This window comes from Mytilus edulis, chromosome 1 (genome assembly GCF_963676685.1).
Source record: "Mytilus edulis chromosome 1, xbMytEdul2.2, whole genome shotgun sequence".
NCBI classification, from domain to species: domain Eukaryota; kingdom Metazoa; phylum Mollusca; class Bivalvia; order Mytilida; family Mytilidae; genus Mytilus; species Mytilus edulis.
In genome coordinates, this window is record NC_092344.1 from 105,199,304 (window position 1) to 105,212,428 (window position 13,125).

The following is a 13,125-nucleotide window of genomic DNA, read 5'->3' on the forward strand; positions in this document are numbered from 1 at the left end:
TTGGGGAAATGGATTGTCAATAGAATGTTGACAACAAATTACAGAAAATGGGTCATCAGAGAAACTGCAATGGTCAAGTTCTGCTACAGAGACAAAGGAAACAGAGATTTATACAAGGTTAGTGTTGTTACATTTATATTTTGATTGGAAGCTTCAGTTTTCTTATTGATTGAGTGGTGGTATTTCATACTAGGAAATATTTGTTAAGGGTGCCAAACATAAGTGTCTGTTTTGTAGTGACAACAAAATTCCCAGAAATACAAAATTAGTTTACATGGATTTTTTTTATTGATACTGTGTTAACATATTCCAGTTCCAAAAATACAGGAACCCATTGCTTTTCTTTGCTATATATTTAGTTATTTCACTAATTTTTAAATTTCACATGCATAAATATATGGTCACTCAGACTTAGTTCAGTAGTGAAACCCATGCTAAAGAGGTCTGTCATTTTGGTTGTGCAGGATGTATAAATACACTAGGATCAGGGCTTTACAGTATTTGTCATGTCTGATCTTTCGTTTGTTCATCCAACAAATGTTTCTGTCATTATCTTGACAATGATGAGTTGTTACCTATAGCCCTTTTTGTGATCAGTGAGACGATCTCTTCCTGTTTGCTGATACTTTGAATTTTTCAGTATGTCAAATGAAGTTACATGTATCTCAGCTACTAATGAAAAGAATGATTTAACATTTAGTCAACAGCTTGAAAGAGATGCCTTGCAACATTTGGTTACTTTTAAAATCTGTCAGATCACCTGCTTTCAAATACTTATAATGTATGATGAATGAGCTCTGAAAAAATGAACACTTATCAAAGGTTAAATGTCAGAATTTAGGCAAACCTAGATCAGTTTAACCCACTCTTCATGCTTCAATGGCTTTGTAATGGTGTACATAGATGATTTTGACATAATTTTGGTTCACTAAAAATGTGAGTGTCCGTAATGAAGAAAAGATTTATATTTTTGTAATTTGCTATAAAGAACCATTTGTTGTAATTGTTGACCATATTTGTGTTACTCAGACTGTAAAGTTTGAATTTAAAACGATTCTCATTTATTTGTTCTTGTTCAGCCTGCGACTTCAGTCGCAAAAGCAAGGCATAGGGATTCTACATTCGGTTGAGGTTGGGGCCGTGGTCACAAATATTTACTCTGTGGTTAAAGTTTTTGAAATTTTAATAACTTTTTTAAACTATCCTGGATTTCTACGTACCAGGACAGAAGCATGTGTATGGTCATAAGATAGTATCCATATGTAAACTTTGTAAAAAAAAGTCCTGTTTATCCGAATTTTTTACTTTTGAATGGACTTTTTACCAAATAACATTATATTCCCTCTGTGGTTAAAGTTTGAAAAAAATAAATGAATTTCTTCAACTATCCTGGATATGTACCAAGCTTGGCCAGAAGCTTGTTTATGATCAAAAGCTAGTATCTAGAAGGAACTTTTGTAAAAATTTATTTCCTGTTTTTCTGTATATTACTTATATAAATGGACTTAGTTTTCTTCCAGTTTACATACAGTCTGCAGTTAAATTTTTTCATAAACCATCCTGAATTTTTACCAAACTTAGGCAGAAGTTTTTTTCAATCAAAAGATAGTACATGTATCAAGAGGAAAATTTTTAATATTTTTTTCCCTATTTTTGTTGAGCCTGCAACTTTTGTTGCAAAAGCGAGACATAACAATCCTACATTCTGTCTGCATTGTCAATCAACCAAATGTTATCCCATTGAAAACATTGACAGCAGCAAAAGTAGATGAGACACTGGATTCTGCAGAACCCCTACAAATTATTTTATTTTTTAAAGCAACCCCAATTCTCCCACTACCACTATCAAATGCATTCCTTTGTCTACTGTAAGACCTTAGGTTTTTTTCTTAAAAAAAAAAAAAATTTCTTCCTATTGATAGCAATAGAAATAGAAAACAAATTAATTTTTAATCGAACCAAAATCATATATTTTTGTGCAGTTACTACTACTAGTCGATAATAAATTGAGAAACAAGTGATTCACCAATTTATTATCAATATTATTTTTTCAACTCTTGGACCTTCTTTTACAAAGAACCAATATGCTGAATGGAAATGCCAAATACCATGCTGCTTCTTCGTTAAGTGTTCTTATGTTATTGACTCCTATCATGAAAATATTTGTTCAACAGGTTCGTCACCTTTTTCAAATATTTAAAAAATTATATGAAAAATGAAAATGATTGTCATCCAATACAATTATCCATTGTTGATAATTATGTCTATTCGATATGTTTACATTTGTTGGTGTATAAAATAATTAGATTTATTATTGTTTGAGGTCATGGTTATTGTACTTGAACTTTTAAACCGAGAATTCTTTAGTAAATAGATTGTAATCACACATTAGAGTATCCTTTCAACAATGGCTTTATTGGATTACATAGACCATTAATAATCATTACTGAGGATTCACATGGAACAAAACATAATAACTATTGTTTTTATTTTCTTAAATGAATATTTTATTAATTTCATTTTTCTGACAGTAATTTAATGTTTTAAGTAAATGTTAATTGATGAACTAATTTAACTTTTGTTAATTTTTAAAGCATTTGGATATACTTGTCTAAACAGGAACAAATAAGCTCTTGAAGGGTAATTGCCAAACAAGCTGATGAGTATATATCAAGCTAGGCCATTAAAATTGTATTAAAATCTTACATTTCCAAGATTTCCCAAATTCCCAAACTAATTGAGTTAGTCTAAGAGCTTTTTTTTTATTTGCACAGCAGCATTGTATCAAATGAACTTTAACTTTTCCCTTTTGATTGGTTTTACACTAGTAATTTTGGCAGAGGACATTTTAGTGCATTGATAGGACATTTGAGTGAAAAAAAATCGCTAAAGTAGAACCCATTTTAGGACCTGATTTTTAACCCATGTTAGAAAGAAAAAAAATTGTTTTCAATGCCCATTTTAGCGAAATATTTTTAACCCATTATAATAAGGAATAACAAAAAATTGATAGACTCAAGACAGCACAATATACAATATTTAATCAAATGTTCAAAGTTCCTAGAGAACATACCTAATGGGCTCTGGATATACCCCCTGTACATAGTCATATACTATAAGACTTTGGAGTTTCATATCAATTTACATTTAACGTTTTTTTATCAGATATTTTTTTTTTGCTATCAATGTTGAAATGTCCCAACACTGATAGTAAAAAAAAAAATATCCAATAAAAAAACTTGAATGTAAATGATATGAAACTCCAAAGTCTTATATTATAAGACTACCCCTGTACAATACTGTTGAATTGCATTAGAAACTTTTCTTTCTCTTTATCTTATCTAGATTTTGGTGCACATTCATCTATACCTCATATTTTTATATATGTTTTTGTTTGCATTTTGAATTATAAGAAAAACGCAAAATAGCTGGGTGACAACTAAATTGCTCATTATAATTGGCATGGAATAACTCTGTTTCATTATTTTTTTTCGCTTTCAATTACACTGAACTTCTGCCATAAGCTTAGTGAGTATTATTCAACCAGGTCAGTTTTCGCTAAAATGGGCTATCGAAAATACAGGTGAATGGATTAATCCGAAGCTAAAATGGGCTCTAATGTTGGCGCTCAAATGTCCCGTAGTAGTTCAAAATTTTTCGCTAAAATGTCCTGCGCCCAGTAATTTTTGGGGCCCTTCATAACTTGCTATTCAGTGAACCAAGTCACCGTGTTGAAGACAGTACCTAGACCTTTAATGGTTTACTTTTACAAATTGTAACTTGGTTGGAGAGTTGTCATGTTGGCACTCATACCACATCTTCTTATATCTATTTAATGTTCGTTGTTAAAAAAAAAAAGGAGAAGTGACCACACAACCCAAATTTATTAATAATTTTCTACTGTCTCTGTTAGATAGCAATATTTGCATGTCCTAAGATTGATACATAGAAATACATATGTAAATAAAATATGTTTGTGAATGAACCCTAAAACAAACAATAAATAGACTTGTTACAAAATCATTCCTATTTTTAACTTTTCAGCCACTTGATAAATGGTTCTATTGGTGACAATTCTAGTTCAGTGAACTGTAGGACTTCACGATAGAAGACAAACAACAACTTTATCTAGAGCCACTGAACTTTATATCTATAACCACTCAAAGTAAGTAAAGTTCATTTTAAATATTATTTCCTTATCAAGTTTATTTGTTTTTCTTAGAAATATTGTGATGTTTTAATTCTTTGGTTCAAGTGCACCAGACATACCCATATTTAGACTTTGCTCAATTGGTTGGCACTCAGCGTTGTATAAGAAAATTGTTCGGTGAAATTCAGTTAAAAAAAAAATTCTGTTATACTATATATCTACTCTTCTCCCACTTTATCAAAGACAGGGTTCCCACTTTACCAAAAAAAAGGGTGACTTGGTTAGGGAAATATAGTCTTCTGGTTGGCAACAAAACCCTTGCAAAAGTTGGGAGTGCATTTGGCTGTAGATGTATAAATTCTCTGCCATTTCAGGACAGAAACTTGATGTTAAGTCCTATGCTCATGTAGAGAAAGTACATGATAAGAACAATTTCAACAACTCCTTGAGGGGTCTATAGGTGGCTTGCTTCAAGACTTAACTTCTGTTTCTAACAAATACATACCCTCATTTACCAATGGTACTGTGGATTCATTTATTTTCGTGGGTATCAATTTTCGTGGATAGAGAAAAAAAGACGTTTCGTGGTATACGTAAATTCGTGGATTGCTGATTACAACACCAAAAAATTAGATACGTAATTCGTGGATTTCCTTTTGATTTAGGAGATCAAATAACCTCCTTGGTTTGATCAATAATAAAACAAAACTAAAAAGAAGGAATTCATTCACGGAATTGTCAAAATCCTCGCTTGGTCATTCTAGGTTAAAGTGCTCATTGATAACTTCGATTACAATAATGGACAGAGACAACTAATTAATTGTTTGTTTTACAATTTATAAATTCTTGTCTGAATTCTATAAGGCATTCAAAACTTTATGATTGAAAGCTCATTTCCCTAATCACGATATAATAAACAGTGATATAAGTATAAGGCATAGGCGGATCCAGGGGGGGCCCTGGGGGCCCGGGCCCCCCCCCCTTTTGTGGGAATTATTTGGTTGATTATATAGGGAATCATTGAAGCATGACTGGAGCGGGCCCCCCTTAGGTCAGTCAGCGGGCCCCCCCTTAGGAAAAGTTCTGGATCTGCCACTGTAAGGTGTGAAAATAAATGTTCCTGTCACAAACAATATTACCTACGGGCAATATATCCGTACTTAATCCTATTGATTTTTAATCACTGGTAAACCAAACTATGACACGGTAATTAACAACTTGCAGTTTTAATCAATTTTAAAAAGTAAATTATCACTGATTTTCGATAAATTTATTATAGATTTAATCAAATACTTGTATCTTCTTTCAATAAAAAGCACGTGTTATGTTACAATGTTTATCGCTAGTCAACACTATACTAGAACTGCCTAACATAACCGGAAATAAACATCCGACTCCATACACATTTCTCGGAATTATTCTTCGTTGAATTCTTAAATTCGTGGTTCGCTGTGACCCACGAAAATTGGTATACCACAAATAAAAATGAATCCACAGTATTCTAAATTTTACACCCTTTATTCTGGTTGAAACACTATTGCAGGACATAACTATTTAAACAATATATATTTGTTTTCATCCTGAACATATTTTAAATATTTGCCACTGGACATAAAGTAAACGCCAATCAATCACTGAACCTCCTCTGTGGTTTTGTAGTCACCAATGTTAGAAATAAAGGCCCTGGCTTGATCTATTCAGTGTCTTGAAACTTGGTGTTTGATGCTCCTTAGTAGAGCACTGTCATTAATGAGTAAGAGCTAAGACTAAATGACTTGAAATCAAAATGATGTTTACAGCTACAGTGACATGTCTTCCTGCAGACTTATCTTAGCACCTTAAATGATGGCACAGATTGTCAGTCAAGTTCAAAAAAGAGTACCAGTCAGAGTTTGGGGTTCTCAATGCTCTTCAACCTCATACTTAATATGCTTTGAAACCTTTTTCATTTGAGACTCACAGACAAGTCTTTTATAGAGGAAAAGTGCTTATTGCATACATTCCCCATTTCCATTCTCAATTTAAACATCTTTAGCCTTTAAGTCTATGATTGAGTTTATTCATATCAGGTTGACATGTTCTTGTCATGATATGCATGAAATATTTGCCACTGGACATGAAGCACCATCTGTTTCCATGTGATTTACGTCTCAGCATCTAAGCATCCCATTTATGTGAAATTTTGTGAGAATACCAATTGTCAAGAATGTATATTTGATGTTTATTAAGATAAACATCTGGAACTCAGATTTTATTTATCGACATCAATAGATGTTTAGCTACATAGGCCAATTAAAAAAATATATAATACTTTTGTACATAAAAGGACTGACAGTAATTATAAAAAAAACCAGTAAAACAGACCAAACTTACCACCGGACTCCCTCTGATAACAATAGAGGTACAAAGTAAACAACAACATCAGCTGAGAACCTAAGAGGGTTCAGAAACATGGATGTATACTGGTATTATTTTATATCACTTGTTAAATCAACCAAAAGTATATCAAATGTTTCATCTTTTTATTATGCCCTATTATGGAATTTATTCACTGATACGATTTATAACTTGTATAAAGAGAGAGACTTTTAATAAATGTAAACACATCACTAAAAGGACCTTATACAGTTATACTTGTATGATGTTCAGATTATCTATTTGTTACAGTATGTACATGATTTATAATTATCTTTAGTATAGTTAATTGCCCTTTATATTTTATGAGGTAATTTACCACCTCTTATAGAACAACATCCTTTCACTATCCCTACTTTCCTACAAACTGTTTATGTTTATAATTGACAGACACAGAGAAGGCATTGAAGAATGTAAACATCAGATGTCAAGGTAAGATCTAGAGAACATTGTCCTTTCTTGGCCTCGACAGAGGGGTGATCTCTGATTAGGTGATTAACCTGTCCAGGTTTAGTAATTTGATATTCTTTATCTGGAAACATCAGTTATTTATCTTTTTTTATTTTTATAGTGTCAGACCCAAAGTCAAATATCAATTTTATTGAACTTAAAGACAAACTGTGCCACGACTGCATTGAATGTACTAAAAGTACCATATATTGATCCTGATTTCCGTTGTGAATTATTTTTAATATGAATGTTTGTAGTTTTTGTTATAAACATGAATTTAAGTCTTTTTATAGCATGTTTAGAGATTCAAAAGCCTTAGAGACACATTTCTTTATATGGCCTCAAAATATATATATGCTTGTTTCCTGCCTCAGTGAAAACAACATTGGGAGGTGAAATGATTTCATTTGTAAAAATATATTTTATGTAGGCTATATTGGGAAATTGCTTAACTAAAAATGGCCATGAAATGTGATAGACAATTAAGAGAAGTTGAGGGTCAAGGAAACAGAACTTTATATGTTTTAACCTATTAATCCAAACATATATTTGAATAAAAGGCAATGAGAAGTATATTAATGTGTCAATAAGGCAGCAATCAAACCACATAAATGAGATATATGTCATTTATTTCCTCTTATCAGGATGCATCATTAAATTTTCACAGATTTGATTTTAGAAGCTTTAGCTTTTTGAAGTACATGTATTGATATATTTGATCTCCTATGCCACTATATAAAAGGTTGCATTTTACTTGTAATGGAATTCTCATGAAACATATATGATATAAAAGCAGTTGTTTCTTTAATTTAAGAGTCACTTAACTGAAAAAAGGAAACCAATAACTGGTTTTAACATGTATTCTATTATAAGAGTTTTTCATACTTTTGTTCTGTGTCTGTATTGCTATGACCAAAATTGGTTTGCAATAAAGAATTATTATCATTTATTGAATTCTTAATTACTAAGATTAGTCAGACGATCTTAGTTCCACTAAATGCCAAATGAAATTTGTAAGAGTGTATATGCATATTCTTACAAGATATTTTATGAGTTTTGATATAGACCAAATTGAGACCCTGATATCTAGAGGTTGATTACTGTTTTGATTATTTTTATTGACGTTATATAAACCTAGGAAAAAATATCTCTCAAGACCATGACCTCCATACCACTGTTTGCACAAGACTGTTTTGTTGAAAGTATTTTGAAAGAAATAAAGATGTGTATAAACTGAAAAACACTTTGATTTGAACATTTGAACCAGGACATACACTTAAAACATGGTACATTGGAGGAGATTGACCTTTTATCCCAGAACTCATTCCAGGACACGGATCAATAAAACCTCTGCAGTGTATTAGGCTGCTATTGATTTCCTGATGCAGAATGTCTAAGTTGCAATGATGTTTCTGCATTCCAATATCTAAAGCAGTATCCAATACTGAAAGCAGTAATGCAACATTTCATCCTATAAATATTTATCAATAAATGATTTGTTTTCTCTAGGTTGTCTCCCTTTGTCCATTAGAAAGATCATTTAACTGTCTGACCATGTCTTAGTCTGTTACTATTTTGGCATATAAAAATTATGACTTTCTTTGTATGATGTCTAGATATTTATAGATGTATAATGAATTTTTAGTCTAGAAAAATAGGATTTCTAAGATGCTTCAAGGACAATTGTAACTTAAGAAAATCAATAAGTCTAAATTTCTTCACAATTGATATTTAAGATGATTTACTCTCTGTTTACCATAGATTAAACTAAACATTGCTTAAGAGCAGAAGATGCTGTACTTTGAGGTTTTTCAAGTAGTTTTAGTCTGGAATGATATAGAGCATACACACATGCTACAATTAAACAATTCTAGCAGATTAAAAGCTGTAATTAACTACTGTATGACTTAATCATTTATTTATGACAAAAAGAGTATCATAACTATCAGATGAAATTTTGAAGCCATCATTGATTAATAAGTTGAACTTATTAGAATCCTTTTCCATTTATCCTGAAGCAGGCCATCTATGATATCCTTCTTTGTATATAGGTGTTTTTAATATGCCTAGAGTGTTGTCTTCTTATAACATAGATTATAAGTTGTAACATCCCTATTCTAACCAGACATTGAAAATGTATTACTTTTATCATGACAGGGCCTGTTATCAGCTGATTATAGATTGTTATGTGATTTTAGGTTTTGCTTATTGTTGAAGGCTGTACAGTTATCTGTAGTTGCTTACTTCTACATCATCTTTTCTTTGGTGGAAGGTTGTCCAATTATTCAAGGGATTGATTAAATGATTGTTCTAAGCTAAAAAAAAGTCTAACCTAGCCAGTCTCTTCTTCTTTCACATTTGGTATGGTATGAGGACTAAATCCTGTAGTTATGCAAGCTGGAAAATTTTATTTTATGTTTGTGTTATGTTTGTGTTATGTTTTTGTTTACCTTTTGTCCCCTAGCAGGCATAGTGTATTGGCCTGTAAATGATGGTTGATAAACAGATGTTTGATAAACAGATTGACAGAACTTTAATTATCCTTTATCAAGATTAAAGTTACAAGTGTGTCACTTTTCTACTATCTTCACAGTGTGGTATTATAACTTTCACTTAAGATAAACCCAATTAGCTCAATTTATACCACTTAAAAATTTGACCTATGGTCAATCAATATAATGAGGTTTAGTGTATTCCTTTTGTTGTCTCATTTATGCTACAAAATGAAATAATAATAAGAATAAGAATAAGAATTTTATTAATCTAATCAAAAACCCATAAAGGGCATCATTTACAAATATATAAATCTAAACCGTTTTAGAAATAATAGATTTGTTAAAAATTTCTGAAAATTGCTATGGAGACTACTGCTTATCTATATATACAGTTTGGGTAAAAATGAAAATATGTGGGAATGATGTCACAGTGCATGAAATAATATATAGTATATATTTTACCCTTATACATACTATTCCACATATGAGAGCTCAAGCAGTTAGTAAAAATGTACTTGAAAAACTTTCTAAAATTGTTTTTCTTGAAATTCCTCTTGGTATAAGATCTTCCCTTAAGGCAGAATCCAAATAAGATAGTACATGGCAGTAGTTTAAGTTAACATTCCATGTGACGGTAAACCATAGTTACCTGGAAGGCATCACTACGCAAACGAAACCTCAGACGTGAACCACAAAAATCTGATTATGCTAATGATTATGCGGATGTTTGTCACTTTGATGCATATAATATTATTAATGAAGATGATATGTTTTGTCTTGACAGGATGATTTATATACTTCATGGAACGATTTAAAAGGTTACATTTCTTGAAACATGTACAAAAAATTATCATTCATTTATTTAATACTCTATACATTTGAACAATTGTGAACTGGAAGCTTGGAACATGCCTCTCATTTTAAATACATTATACATGTAATTCATGTCACAGATTTGTCTCACCTCGACAGAGTCGTGGAGGCGAGGCTTACAAATGTAGGTATACAGTTGGCGACAGTAGAGGCTGCAGCATCAACAATTAGTTAAAAAAGACTGTGATTAGTCAGATTAAGGGCTCCTTCTAAAGGGCAGGCAACCATGTTTGGAATGCAGTCAGAGAAGGATAGGCAATTCTCATTTTTATGGAGATCATTAGGTCTACTCGTTCATACTTGACAGAAAAAATATAACATATGGAATGCTTGATAAGTAACACTCCTTAAAAACTTGGTGTGTGTTTGATTATCCCACATTGGCTAGAGATATAGGGGAAGGGTTGAGATCTCACAAAACATGTTTAACCTGGCCTTATTCTCTCCTGTTCCAAGACAAGAACCTTTTTAATTCAATTCCTTTGTATGTTTTGGAGTTAAGTTGGCAGCTTCTTTTTTGTTAACTATAATACATTATTATTTAGGGGCCAGCTTAAGCCTGCCTAAGGGTGCTGCATTTTCTCACTGGATTGAAAACTCATGGATGGCCTTGGGCTGTTATCTGCTTTTTTATCTCTGATCTTTGTCTTCTGACATATTTTCCATTCTTTATTCTATAGACTTTGAAACTTTTGCTAAGTTAAATGATAAAATTTGTGACTATGGTTAGTTCTAGTTGAATTTAGTTAATATCACATTATTTTTCTCAATTAATAGAGTAATGGTATTATTAGGCAATATAGGACTAAATTTGTTGGTAAATGTAATCATTATAGCTTAGGTAATTGTGTCTGTTTCACAGGGACAACCTGACCCTGACCTCATTTCAACGGTTCAGTGATCAAATATTAAGATTTCATAATTAGGTCAACATTAGGTCATCTATATTTGGGGTACAGGGTAACTTTTGAATCTAGCATATGGCTCAACTGTTTACATTTTTTTTTACCCACTTGCATAAACAATTAAAAAGTAGCAAAACAAAACATTACCATTCATTTAACAATGATAACAAAACAGTCAGTCTAATAAATTATATAGCACATAGCTGAAATTATGCAAGAGCAGATTAACTATTGATTTGTATGGGTGTGGGTTTGGATGGATGGGTTGGGGAATGTGGGTGTGTTTGTTGCTATATATGTTGCCTCATTCATACTAAAATGAATAACAAAAGCTAATAATTGTCAACATATGGTCATGTTATCCATTGTATATTTTCATGATCTGTGTCAATCAAAATCTTTATTAGATGTAAATATTAACATGCAGAATACCATAATGTCCTTACTCCATTTTCAATGGATCTACTTAAAATAGCATTATAGTTCATTGTCCTTATGTAACTAAGTGCAACATGTTCCCGCGTCTTTGATCTATAAAAGGTAATTGATTAAAACATTAGTTCTTGGGGTCACAGGAGAGACAAACTTGTCAACATAAATTTATCTCATTTTACTGCTATTGTCTTAAAAAGTAGTTATATATTATTTTTAAAGTAAAAATTTGACAGACGACCAAAGGAAAAAAAAATGTAGAAGGACGTGTATATATTTAATGATGTATATTAAATGCAAATGAATACACTTGTTTTGTAAAAACTTTTCCCACATTCTCCAGTTGTTATCACCAATTTTAATATTGGTGTATAAGTAATTGTTCAGAATCGTAAGATTTATAAAGTTTTACTCTATTTCTCTTATACTGAAAAGAAATCAGAAGCAAAAGTTAGAAAGGTGTTAGAAATTTCATAAAAGTTTTAAAAATTCTATGCTGATCTAGGATATATAATTCAACTTGTAATAAAACTATTTGTTATGCTCCAATATTTTGCAAACATAGAAAGATACCTAAAAACTCGGATGAACCTGTTAATTTTTTTTATTATTATTTTATATATAACTGATCATATACAGTTTATTGACACTTATGATCCTGCATCCTGTTGCAGGGGACATCTGTCTGTCACGTTTTGTTAGCTCTCTCACCTGTACAATTCTTACATGATTTTTATAAAATTTATATCAGAGGTTTATATCAGCAATGTCTCAGACAATTTTGAAAATCAGTGTCAATGTTCTATTGTTAAAAGTTATGTCCCTTGGAAGTATTAATTGTATCAGAAAATTTCAAAAATCAGTGCTGATCAAATATTTTTAAAAGAGTTATGTCCCTTTGAAATATCAATTATATTGGAAATTGCACTGCATTTGCTCTCAAGCTATTATTTATCTGAGATATTAAAAAAAAGTTTTAAAGAAGGAAAAAAAGAAGGTTTTTTTTAAAGTTATTTCCCTTGGACAGATAAAATATGTGCAATGTGTGGGATATTGAAACTCTGTTCTTTTATTACAGTTAGTTCGTGCATTGTGCTGTTTGATACACCTATGTTCTAGGGTTTGAAGGTTTTGAGCACTCACAAATATATATATAAACTGGTCATATTCTCAATGTACATGTCCAAAGCTAGGAGCCTGTAATTTAGAGGTTGTCATGATTGCTTTGGAACATATTTGTATTTTGTTAATTGTTGTATTATAAACAGGCCTTTGGTTTCCTTGTTTCAATTTTTTCAAATTTTATTCATACACATGATTCTTAAAGCTAACAATGTAGTATGGGTCTTGTGCATTGTTGAAGGCTCTACAGCAATCTGTAATTTTTCACATCTTTGGCAATTGG